Source organism: Dipodomys merriami, unplaced genomic scaffold (genome assembly GCF_024711535.1).
Source record: "Dipodomys merriami isolate MVZ:Mamm:240054 unplaced genomic scaffold, mDipMer1.0.p SCAF_2, whole genome shotgun sequence".
Taxonomy (NCBI): domain Eukaryota; kingdom Metazoa; phylum Chordata; class Mammalia; order Rodentia; family Heteromyidae; genus Dipodomys; species Dipodomys merriami.
In genome coordinates this window covers 11,241,465-11,253,940 of record NW_027203381.1, presented here as the reverse complement: position 1 = coordinate 11,253,940, position 12,476 = coordinate 11,241,465, and positions in this window count along the sequence as shown.

Here is a 12,476-nt window from a genome sequence, read left to right as displayed (position 1 = left end):
GTGAGAAAGGGTCTAAGTATATAGCTCAGGATAGCCTCAAATTCACAGTCCTCCATCCTCAGCTTCCTAATTGCTGGGATTATAGTCATGTGCCAGTATACCCAGTTCTGGTTGACCTTTTTCCATGTTCATATTGGCCATTTGTTTATTCATTTTTCTCACCACAGGTTACCTCCACTACCATTGCCTTTGTCCATTTTAAAAATTGTATTTGTCTTTTTATGATTGATTCTGAGATATCCCTTATGACTTCTGAAGATATCCTTCACAAATTGTCTTAAGTACTTTCTACTGGTCTATGGCAAGTGAAAATTTGAAACTTCAGTGTGGGTAACATTACTCAATCTTTCTTTTTAGTTTACCATTTTCTTTTTGGATCTTGTTCATGCAATCCTTACAAAGGTTCTTTCTTTTATATTTTCTCCATGGGGGAGAGTGGGGGGGAAAGGTGGAACTTCCTGATTGCACACAACAGTCCCTGAAGTTCTACCTAAGATGGACTTGTGAGATTGGAGTCATTCTCTCAGAGCAGGGTAGAGAGAGGGGAAGGGCAGGTAGAAAAGGGAAAATTGGTAAGGCCTGAAGTCATTTTTAAATGGTTCCTTAGCAGTAAAAGCCATAATGCACTAAGCAGCATCCAATGAAGCACAGCACAACTCTTCCCTGCTCCCAAGAATTAGCCCATACATCTGTCAAGAGTTCCCAGGGAAACCTGGGTCAGAGAATCCTGGTGATGACCTCCTCTGTGTACATACAGCTGGGAACAGCTAGGTACCAAACCCTAGACCAGCAGGACTCAGCCTTGTGTCTGGGTTATCAGCATGGAGACAACGAACTCTGGGTCATATTGGGTTGAACTTGGTCCCTGCTAAGTGTGAGGAGCCTCTTGGAGGATGTTTGGCTCCTTTTACTAAACACTGTAACATTTGCTCTGCTCACATCAAGAGCTCTGGAGGAGGTGTTGCCAAGGCCTTATAATCAGATCTCATATCCAGGCTAACAGATCTATAATGTGATATTTGTGTTATGTGCTGTTCTATGTTTTCAGGTCCCAGGCAAACCAGCCAACTTCTGTGAGCAGTTAGAAACCTATGTTATCTTTCTGCAGAGTTGGCATCCCTTTGTTTTCTCTTCTTTGTAAGGGCAGACTGACAAGGCAAGAGCTGGTCTATGTAGGCTGGTTACAGCAGTATCACCTGTAGAGCATATCAGAATCCAAGGTTCCCAGGCTGGTCAAAAGTGGTTTATAGGTTGGGATGGGGCTTAGAAATCTGGACTTTCCCCAGAGCCTTCCAAAGGATTCCAACAAGAAATTGCATTTCTGAGCCAACATGTTTAATGAGTGATAGGATTTGTTACATAGCCCAGTCTGAATGGATGCCTGTGATATCCAGACAACAACTTCTTCAAGACATGCATGTCATTGGCTCAGGAAGGATCTTCACCCTCAAACTGGGTTCCTGATAGGTTCCTTTTCGGAAACATAGTCTTTTAAGCCACCAGGAAATTGGAGTCCAAGAGATTTCTTCCAGAGTGAGTTCATCCTGGAAGCCATGGCACTGGAAAGCTCTGGAAGCAGCTTTCATTCATTCGTGAATGCAGGCCAACACTCATCCATTCACTGGTTCCTTTGTGTGTCCAGCAGACTGTGCCACACACTGTGCTACTAGAATGTAGCAAATGTACACTTTCTGTTCTCTTTGACCTTTTGGTGCCCAGGTGAAGATGGTAGCAATCACACCCAAAATATCTAATTACAGCTAGGGTAGAGCTATGACATAGTATACTAGTAGGAGACAGATGGAATTCTGAGCATGTTTTTGGTTGTTATTGTTGTTGTTTTGCCTTTTGTTCATTTGTGTGTGTGTGTGTGTGTGTGTGTGTACCAGTACTGAGGCTTGAAGTTGGGGGTCTGCATTTGTGTTTAAGGCTGGAAGCTCTACCACTTGAACCATACCTCCACTTCCGGCTTTTTAGTGGTTAGTTGTAGATAAGCTTCTTTGGGACTTATCTGCCCCGGCTGGCTTTGAACCCCAGGTCTTCAGATCTCAGCCTCTTGAGTAGCCGTGAGCCATTAGTGCCTAGATTGATTTGTTTTTTGTTTTTATCTTTTGGTAGTACTGGGGTTTGAACTCAGGGCTTTTCCTTGCTAGGCAGGCACGCCTCCAGCCTGAGGAACTAATGTTCAACTGAGACTTAAAAGACAATGATGTTGGTATATGTGGAGGGGAAGGGATAAAACAAATTGTTAAAACAGGGATACAGGAGGATCCATTGCAACAATGAGATGTACAAGCCATTATGTCAAAAAACGAACTTTACAACTTTAGTGGGGGGATGGGGGAGAGGACATGAAGGGGAAACAAAGCAGGAGGCTACAATGCTTGATAAGAAATGTGCTCATTATCTTACCCACGTAATTGTAACCCCTCTGTACAGTATTTATTTATGGAGGGCTAATTACATGGCAGGTGCCTTTCTAAACACTTTACAGGAGCTAAGATAACTGATCCCAACACAACACACTGAGGCAAATCCTCCCCTCACCTTCACTTACACATGGATGTGATGGAGGAGAGGGAGAAAGAGAGAGGGAGTGAGAGAGAGAGGGAGAGAGAGAGAGAGAGAGGGAGAGAGAGAGGGAGAGAGAGAGGGAGAGAGAGAGTGTGGTAGAAGCTGGCATGGCATGTGGTATGGCTTTGATTCTTTAAGAGTTGTTCTTGCAATACTTGAAGAGTGCTGAAGACCAAGGAGGCTTCAGGGAGAGCCTTCCTACCAAACCCAGACCCAAGGCCCTGCTTTCTCCTGCCACCCAGTGTCCTCACATCTCCCAGGAGCCCCCCTTATTCCCTGTGGCTGCTAGAGAAGCTAGGTGTAGGATAGAAACTATGGAGGACTCCTGTGGAGCCTGGCACCTGTGGTTTCCAGATGCATGCTGAGAACAGGATGGAGCTGCAAACAGCCAGCCCATGACATCTTCCCTGACAGGAAAGGAGGCTCCAGCCTCAGAAGGCCTCCCGAGAAGCAGAGAATGGACCCGAGGTGAATGTGCTTCAAGCCACAGAGTAAATCAGCCTCCAACTTATCCAGTGGAGCCTGAGACCTGCTGGAGCGTCTGGCTCTTACTCTGTGGTCTCCCATAAAACGCCTGTGAGGGCAGCCGTGCGCATTGAGGACCGTGAGACGCGTGGCTGTTCACGCTAAGGATCTGTGCTCCACCATGGCCTGGGCCTGTAGACATTGGGTTGGGGGAAGCCCCATATTCCCAGCCGCCAGTTGTTAGGAAGTGAGAAAGCAGGTGCATGGCTGTGGTACAGAAGGTGAAGAGACAGGAGTACCTAGGCCTGGGCAGCAGCAGCAGGACGCTGGAGGGGCGCTGGGGTGACGGAGGGGCCGGGCTGGCAGATGGCAGCAAGGGCTCTGTCTGTGTCTGCAGAAAGACAAGGAAGGGGGGGGGGACAGGAGCAGGTTTTGCACTAGAAAAGGAGATCTGCCCTGGGGATTCCCTTTCCCCAGCCTGCCAGTCTTGGAGTTGTGCTCTCTTGTAGGTTCTTGTGTGTGAGGATACATCTGTAAGCATGTCATCCACAGCCTTCTGTCTCTCAGCTCTAGCAGCTTCATCCAGAGCACTTCCGGGACAGTGGGTGGGCACTTCCTGTCAGGGCACAGCCCACTCTGGGCCTGGGTGGGAAGGGTCCTGTGTGACTGCGAAGGCCTTGCTTAGGGCCCCTGGCTTTTCTACAGAGCCTGGTATGGTTCAAGGCTCAACCTCGCAGGTAAGCTGCCAGTAAGGAGAGAATGTTCTGGGGGAGCTGGGAGGATGGGGAATGTCAATCACTATGGAAGGGGAAGTCCTCAGACTAGAAACCTGAACTCAGAGAACAGATAAGAGAGAGGCAGGAGGAAAGGAGAGAGAGAGCACACAAGCACTTTTGTTGTTGTTGTTTAAAACAAAATTCCATGAAGATAAGAACTACTTGGAGACTGAGAGGACTCCAGTTCCTGCAGTTTTCGTGTGTGTATGTGTGTGTGTGTGTGTGTGTGTGTGTGTGTGTGTGTGTGTGTGTGTGTGTGTGCGCCTGTCCCAGGGCTTGAACTCAGGGATTACTTAGGCTTTGTCTCTGAGCTTCTTTTTGCCCAAGGTTGGCGCTCTACCACTTGAACCACAGCACCACTTCTGGCTTTTTATAAGTAGTTTATTGGAGATAAGAGTCTCACAGACTTTTCTGCCTGGGTTGGTTTTGAACCATGATCCTCATATCTCAGCCTCCTGAGTAGCTGGGATTACAAGCATGAGCCACTGGTACCTGGCTACCGCCACTTGTGTCTTCACAGGCCCTGTGTACCATAGCTTCAGGAGTGGCTCTTCTTCCTGCCCCCAGCCCATCCCCTGGTTCCTTCATACCAGCAGTTTTCAAGGTATTTGTTCTTGTGCCCCCCTTTACACTGTAAAGATCACCTGGGTTTATTCTGTGGGTGTAAAAAAATTGGTATAAGTTTAAGTATAATGATATACACATTGTAAGGTAAAAAGGTTTTGTGGGGAAAAACCCTCTGTTTTCAAAGCAAGTAGTAATGTTAAGACGTGAGCATTATCATGCATATGTAGCTTCTGGAAAACTCTGTGTATACCGAGGAGTGAATGAAAGGAGGAAAAAAAACAAGCAAACATCTTAGCTTTATTATGAAAGTAGTGTTTTTGTTTTATGGGGAAAACTGTGTCCACCTGAAAGGCTCGAGAATCAATCACCCCTTTCAGTAGATAGGCAAATTAATGCAATGAATATGCTAGTTGTATGTCCTACTCAAAAGAAAAGGAATTCTGTGATTTCTCTTATCTCCTCCACCAAAACGTGGCTAGAGCACCCGTGATGGCGACCCTCTGTGTGGCAACCCTCCATCTTTGCAGGGAAAAATCAAGTTAAGTTGAAGAAATAGAGGAGCAGCAATCTACGTGCGTTGTCTGCACATGCTCAGGTGACCACAAGAGGGCAGCATCGAGGAAGCAGGACAGGGCTTCAAGGCCTTCCTGAGACACTGGCAGCTTCCTCTGAGCAGACCCAAATACTTGATGGTTTCCTTTCAAATGTCAAGCCTGCCCGGAAATTTAGAATGCCTAAGTAAGGTTCGCACTCAATCCTTTGGGAAATATATCTATTATATCTAAGATGATATGCCTATTATTTTCAACAGAGAAAGGCGTATCTTTTCAGTGACTTCAATGACCTTCTTTTCTGAGGAACGTGAACCCAAACCTGGGATTTTATTTTTCAGTTTGTAAGATGAGGACTTCCTGTCAGACTTGACCTCTGTGCTCGTGACTTTGGCATCACTGTGACAAAAGATGTAATTGAAGAATATAAGGTAGGACTTATTTGGCTCACAGCTTCGAAGCTTTTGCTTCGTGGGGGAGCTGCACAGCTTACACCCCCAGGGCTGAGTGGACACCCCGCTGCTAACTTTCTCCCCTTCCCCCTTTCATGCCATCTGTGGATGCTATGTTCAGGGCAGGTCATCACCCCTTTGTGAATTTTGTATGGAAATGTCTTCAGAAATGCTCAGACAACTGGGCACCCATGTCTCACGCCTGTAATCCTAGCTACTCAGGAGGCTGAGATATGAGGATCATGGTTTGAAGCCAACTCAGGCAGGAAAGTCCATGAGACTCTTATCTCCAATTAACCACCAGAAAACCTGAAGTGGTGCTGTGGATCAAAGTGGTAGAACACTAGCCTTGAGTGAAAAAGCTCAGGGACTGAGCCCAGGCCCTGAGTTCAAGCCCCACGACTGACTCAAAAAAAAAATGCCCAGAGATTTGTTTTACTAATCTGCTAGGCCCTTCTCATTCCAATGAAGTTGACAATTAGGATTCATTGTCACAACCTCAAAATCACAATGTATCAATCAACAGACTGTTGTGGCTGGGTACCTGTAACCCTAGCCACTCAGATGAGATCTGAGGATCATGGTTCAAAGCCAGTCCAGGCAGGAAAGTCCATGATGTTCTTATCTCAATAAATTACTCATAAAAAGCCAATAGTGGCACTGTGGTTCAAGTGGTAGAGCTCTAGCCTTGAGTACAAAGAGGCTCAGGGACAGCACTCAAGCCCTGAGTTCCTGAGTTCAAGCCCCAGAACCAGCACTCCCCCCGCCCCCCAGTCTGTTGTGCTTGCTCTACCTCCACCCAACTCTTGCTAAGGGCCAGTTCCAGTCCCTCAATGGTGGACATCCCTTTGGAAGTTTCTGGCATCCTGGGTCTGAGAATGGCTGGGAAAGCTGCTGAACCCAAGCTTCCAGGACCATCGATCAAAACCAACTCCCATAGCCAGCCCAAAGCTATCACACACCTAGGAACTACCATGGAATCCACACCCACTTTTGGGGTGTACCTTCTGGGAACGTTTTGGGACTAGAGGCCCAGGACTTGCCTTCTGGCATTGCTGAGCTCTCAGGCTGAGGCTCATGGCCCTTTCCAGAAGCTTCCTTGGTGCATCTTGGGGTGTTGAGTGAGGTACCGCCATACGGATAGCAAAGGTCTTGAACTTGCAGTGAGAGGAGCGTGGCGTGATTCTGTGGTGCTGATGAAAGCCGAGGCCAGGAAGAGGTAGAAACGAGGGAGGTCTAAGAAAGGCCTTCTGTCCATCCAGAGGGCAGAATGCAACTGTCACTGAGTGGAGATGTGCATGGTTATAAAGTCAGGCTGTGTTTGGAGTGTAGGGAAATGAGACTAGAGAATATAGACAAATAAAGACAGAGAAGAATAAACAAATACACAAGCAAGCAGAGAAAGGCCCATCTCTGCCTCAGCCCAGGATGGAGCAGCAGAGGCTGCCCCTGCCCAGGGCATTAACAGCAACCGCGCATCCACCTTGAGCTTTCCACTTGGCCCTGTCAGATTTGTTTAGCTAAACGCGCCTCTTGTGATAGTGACCTTTCATTCCGTGAACAGTGCTTCTGTCCATGCCTCCAAATCTCCCAGGAGGAATTGGAGGGCTGATGAAAATCCTTCAAGTGTGCAGAAAGCCAAAGCCTCCCCAAACACGATGTACTTTCCAGAGAGTTTCTTTTTATTGGAATTTCAGATTATTGAAAGGTTATCTGTCTCCTGTTCCTAGAGGGATGACAAAGAAACAGAAGAAAGGGGAACACACTGTAAAGTGTTCTGTGTTCTTTCCTCATATAACTGTCTCTGCTTCTTGAACTGTGGTGAGGGCAGTCAGTAGAGAAGCTTCCAGGTCCTTCCAGAACATTCTATAGGAGCCAGGAAGGAGGAAGCTGGTATGGATGGCTAGGCAGCTGCGCTCACCTGAGGGAGTAAACCCTCCTCCTCCTCCTCTTCTTTGGGTCTGCAGCCTTCCAGATTTCTGTGGCTCACTGCAAGAACAGCATGTGACTGCTTCTTGCCTCAGTTTCCCTTTTTGGGAAATGATGGCATCAGGGCATTGGTACCTCTGACAGTCATTATGCCTCTCTGCCCATCTCTAGTCCTTTTGGGTTCTTTTCCTGCGTTATAGTGACCTCCATTTCTTGAGTTTCTTTTTATCCAATCCATATATTTTGTGGTATTTTATTAATTCAAATTAATTTTCATTTCATCTGGCAAGCCACTTTCCTGCTTGAGTTGCTCACATCTGTAACGGAGGAAGGGTAGAATTGTAAGTTAGAAGGCTAGATTTTTTAAAAGACATTTTTAAGTCGGCCAGTTGTTTCCCATCTAGACCTTGCTTACCATGAACCAGACAGGATTCTCTCATTTAATCCTTGAAGCAAATCTCAGAAATAGGCAGTCAATAAAGCACCTTGTGAAGGTTAAAATGTGTTAGTGATTTTAGCTAAGTATCACTACCCACAATACTGTGAAATTGGTGAAATTCATGTAATCACTTAATCTCAATAAGTTTTTAAAGAAGAAACAGGCAGTCAACAATCTTTTCAAGTAGACACGCCTAGAAGCGGAGAGAGGCAAGGCCCAGAGCGAGTGAGTGAATGTCCCCCAGGAGCACACAGCTAGTAAGTAGGTAGAGCCAGGATTACTGCCACTCTGTCCTTGGCAGCTGTGTCTTCAACATAGCTTAGCATTCACCATGGCTCTTCCTGCCTGTGCTTTTGTCCTAAGAAGGCATTGAGACATCTGTAAGAACTTTTTTTAAAAGTTAAGCTATCCTATCAAAGGAAAGAAAGTGTAGTGCATTGTTCAAGCTCAGGGGAGCCTCCATTAACCACGCTTCCTGCCCAGTGAGTTCTCCTTCAGACACTCTGGTCAAATTTAACCAAAGTGGACAAATAGGAAGGAATGAAAGGAAATACAATTTAAAAACCTAAAGCATGAATTCATAATCAGAAGCCACACACAGGCCTGTAACAGAGGCTGGTAAAGCTGTCCTTGTAAAGAATGGTGCTCACAACCGGCCTCCATTTGTCCCGTCTTCATGTCCAGGCAGGTGCAGAGACCCAATTCCCCTCCTCCCCTTTCTCTCCCTCTCCCTCTCCCCTCCACCCCCACCTCATCTAGACCTTTCCCTGAGAAAGAGCTGTAGGAAAAGTCTCAGTTTTCTATAGTTCTGAAGTTGGGTGATTATGAAGGGTATGAATCAGATGATACAACTTACTGGGGAGGCCCCAAATCAGCTGCCCACCAAAACCCAGCACCCACTGCAAAGCCAAGGAGTCTCAAGACCTGGCACTTGGGATCCTGAATTCTTTGGGCCCCATTCCCTCCCTTCTATGCAATCTCCTGTTCTCTCTTTAACCGATCAACGAAATGACAAACTCCAGAACTCTGCTGCTTAGTTTATGGATATGGCGCAGACTCTAAAGACTTCATCTTTCTCAAAACATTTGTATTGATTCTGTGGTGGCGTGAGGATGGCGGAACAATACAGATGTTACTGGTCTAGTCTTCGCCAGTAAATCAGCCGGAAACGCGGCAGACAAGGGCTGCTGGAATCAATAGGAGGACTTGGAGCTGACAAACAGCATTGGCCTGGGTGGGTGTGGGGCAGATCTGTCTCATTTTTGTGGAGTTTTTGGATTGGTGCTTTACTTTTTTTGGCTTTCGTTTTGTTTTGTTTCTCAACAGTGAGGATCAAATTCAAGGTTTCATGCCTGCTAGGCAAGCCCTCTACTATTTGATTCATGCATCTGGATCAGTTTACTTTTACTTAGACTGACATTGAACTCAAGATCCTCTGGGATCTTGATTAGAATTAGGATTACAGGCGTATGTCATCAGGCCTGGCTTTATCTTGTTTTTAAACAACAGAGCACTTCTCTAAATGGAGGGAGAATCTAGCAGATAATCCCTTAAAAGGCAAACTAAGCTGGGTACCAATGGCTTAATGCCTCATTTTAGCTACTCAGCAGGCTGAGGTGAGATCTGAGGGTTGAGGTTCAAAGCCAGCCTGGGCAGTAAAGTCCGTGAGACACTTATCTCTAATGAACCAGTAAAAAAGTCAGAAGTGGAGGTGTGGCTCTAATGATAGAGCATGAGCAAGTGATAGCACCCAGGCCCTGAGTTCAACTTCAAGCACCACACACATACACACACACACACTCCAGGGCACAAGTGAGAATGAAGAGCTAATCTACTAATCTAACAACAATCGAGTAAGAATGTAGGGTAAGAATTGGATTATTTAGAGGCAGTAAATGACCTTTGCATGACAGGTACTGTGAGCAACTCTCCAGGTCACAGTTGAAGTCAGTTACAAGTGTCCACCTGGCACAGACTCTCTCCTAATTAAAAATTAAAAAAAAATAATGCTAAAGATCTGAGGTTGAGAAACCTATCCAAATCATTCACTTGGGGTTACAAATTGAGTTGTGTTTACCTAAAATCTGAATGTTGAAGTCCTAACCTCCAGTACCTCAGAGCTGGACAACATTAGACGTAGAGTTGCTGCAGATGTACGTAGAAGGGTGTGCTGGTCCTGGAGCAGGGCAGGCCCTAGCCCAGCAGTACTGTATCTCTACAAGTGGAGAGCATGGACACAGAGCTGGATATGCAGACAGAGCGAATGCTTGGAGATGAGTGCAGAGATCAATGCATCTGCAGGCTGAGGATCACCAGTGTCTCCCGCACAGCCCTCTGGGAAAACCAACCCTGCTGACACCTCAGTCCTGCACATACAGCCTCTCAGGCATGAGGCACTCAGTGTCTGCTGCTGAGACCACCCGGCTGGTGGCAGTGGATAACAAACCCGGGGGGGCTCCCACATCCATCGTCAGACCATGAGAACAAAGTAGGGATGACACCAGCCTTCTGAGCAGGGAGATCAGTGCCCCCAACGCAGAAGATGTCTTGGAGGGATTTAGAGGATGTGCTAAGGAGGAGGGCAGCCAGGTTAGGCTCTCTTCTTAAGCTCTATTCTTGGTACTTTTTATTTTATTTTTTTGGGGGGGTCAGTCATGGGTCTTGAACTCTGGGCCTGGGCACTGTCCCTCAGCTCTTCAGCTCAAGGCAAGCGCTCTACCACTTGAGCCACAGCGCCCCTTCTGGTTTTCTGGTGGTTAATTGGAGATAAGAGTCTCACGGATGTTCCTGCCCAGGCTGGCTTTGAACTGCAATCCTCAGATCTCAGCCTCCTGAGTTGCTAGGATTACAGGCGTGAGCCACTGGCTCCTGGCTCTTGGTACTTCTGTCTTCCTGTTCATGGCAGCAGGAAGAGGCAGGGAAAGATGCACAGTGGCTGTCAAAGATCCAAGCCAGATGCCGAGGAGCAGGGTGGATGAGCCCGTCTTTTAAACACAGTGCTATACTCTGGGCAGTTTTCGGACAAACAGATATTTGCAGGTGTGGCTTTGCCCTTGTATTCCAGAAGCTAGACTTTTTTTTTTCCTTTCAAAGGCTGGTACCACACTTCAAGTTAGGCTCATTCTTTTATTTAATAGAAGGCTTCCTGGAGACAGAGACTTAGGATATTGTTGCTTTATTTGCCAGGTAAATATTTGAAAGCCTGTCTTGGTAGAAGGATTACTAATTGGGAAGGCAAATAAAGTGATGGATAACATTATTTTACAAATCAAAATAAACTTCAGAGGGCTAGAGGCATCAGGAAAAGATCTGCTCATCAAATATGGAATGCATGTGTGAGAAAGTTAAGATCTTTGCTTCATGGATAATCTTGGATCATTCATGTGAAGATACTTCAAGTCAGAATACACAGGGAAGTCGCCAAGCAAGGTGACAATGTTAGAACAGAAGAAAACTATTTTCTTTTCCTTTGGTGATACTGGAGTTTGAACCCAGGGCCTCATACTTGCTAGGCAAGGACTCTACTAGTTGAACCACCCCTCTAGCTCTTTTTGCTTTCAGGTTACTTTTTAGGTACAGTCTTATACTTTTTTCTGGGCCAGCCTTGTGTTGCAATTCTCCTACCTGTGTGTCCCATGTAGTTAGCATTACAGGCAACTTCCACTATGCCTGGCTTGTTTGTTGTGACATGGTTCTTGCTTTGGTGCTGAGTTGGCATTGAACTATGATCCTCTTGATCTCTGCTCCTGAGTTGTTAGGAGTATATGCATGAGCCATTGTTCCTGCCACTATTATTGAATTTGTTCTACCTTGTTCTTATCTGGCAGACAGGAAGACACTCAAGATGTAGATGGCTATTGTTATGCGCAGCTCATTTGGCAAAAACAAACCATTCACAACATGGCCTCAAATCATCCTTGAGAGAAGAATATTTTATGGGAGAGAAGGGTGAAGATAGTAGATGAGCAGATGTTTTCATCTCTGAATTCCAGGTAGAATTGCCCACTGGGAGAGAGACTCTCACTGCACACGGTACTTTCTGAACTTGAGTATGTGAATATAGACTCACTAAAAAAGCATATGCAATTGAAAGTGGTTTTTTTTTTTTTTTAAGTGTCAGCGTATTCAAAATGCACCATTGGTTGTTGTCTCTGAAGTCTCCCCTTCAGTTTTTTTCCTACCCAGACTCCCTTTTATTTTTTGCCAATCACATGCCCAGGGGACCTCCACTTTTCAGTCTGGATGGAAGGATGTGAGGCTCCAACTGCTCTGGTACAATCATTTGTTGAACACATGCCAAGGGCTGTATCCTAATTAAGTGGCATGATGAATAGGCGAGGTGAGGTGCAGCCGATGTCTGTGCTGGTTATGGAAGCACATTAGACCTGATGGTGCAAGGGAGTAGAACTTGGAAGGATCACATGACCACAGGGTTAATACCCATGCGCAACATCCCTACAAGAAAACATGAAATGGCCATGGAACTGGAACTACGCTAGGGTAAGGACCCTTAGAGTGCTGCCGGCCACATAGCTGCACAGCTGCCTGAATGACCGGGGCCTCCAGGTCTAGTTCCTGCCACCCGGGGGCACAGAAGTTGCATGTCCCCAAGTCAGTCAGAATCCTCCAGAGTTTCCTCCCTGGAATTAAATGATTCCTTTCCTTTTGGGATGTACAACATGAAAGATAATGGCCCTCTGAATGACTGGCTGCTAGATTCTGA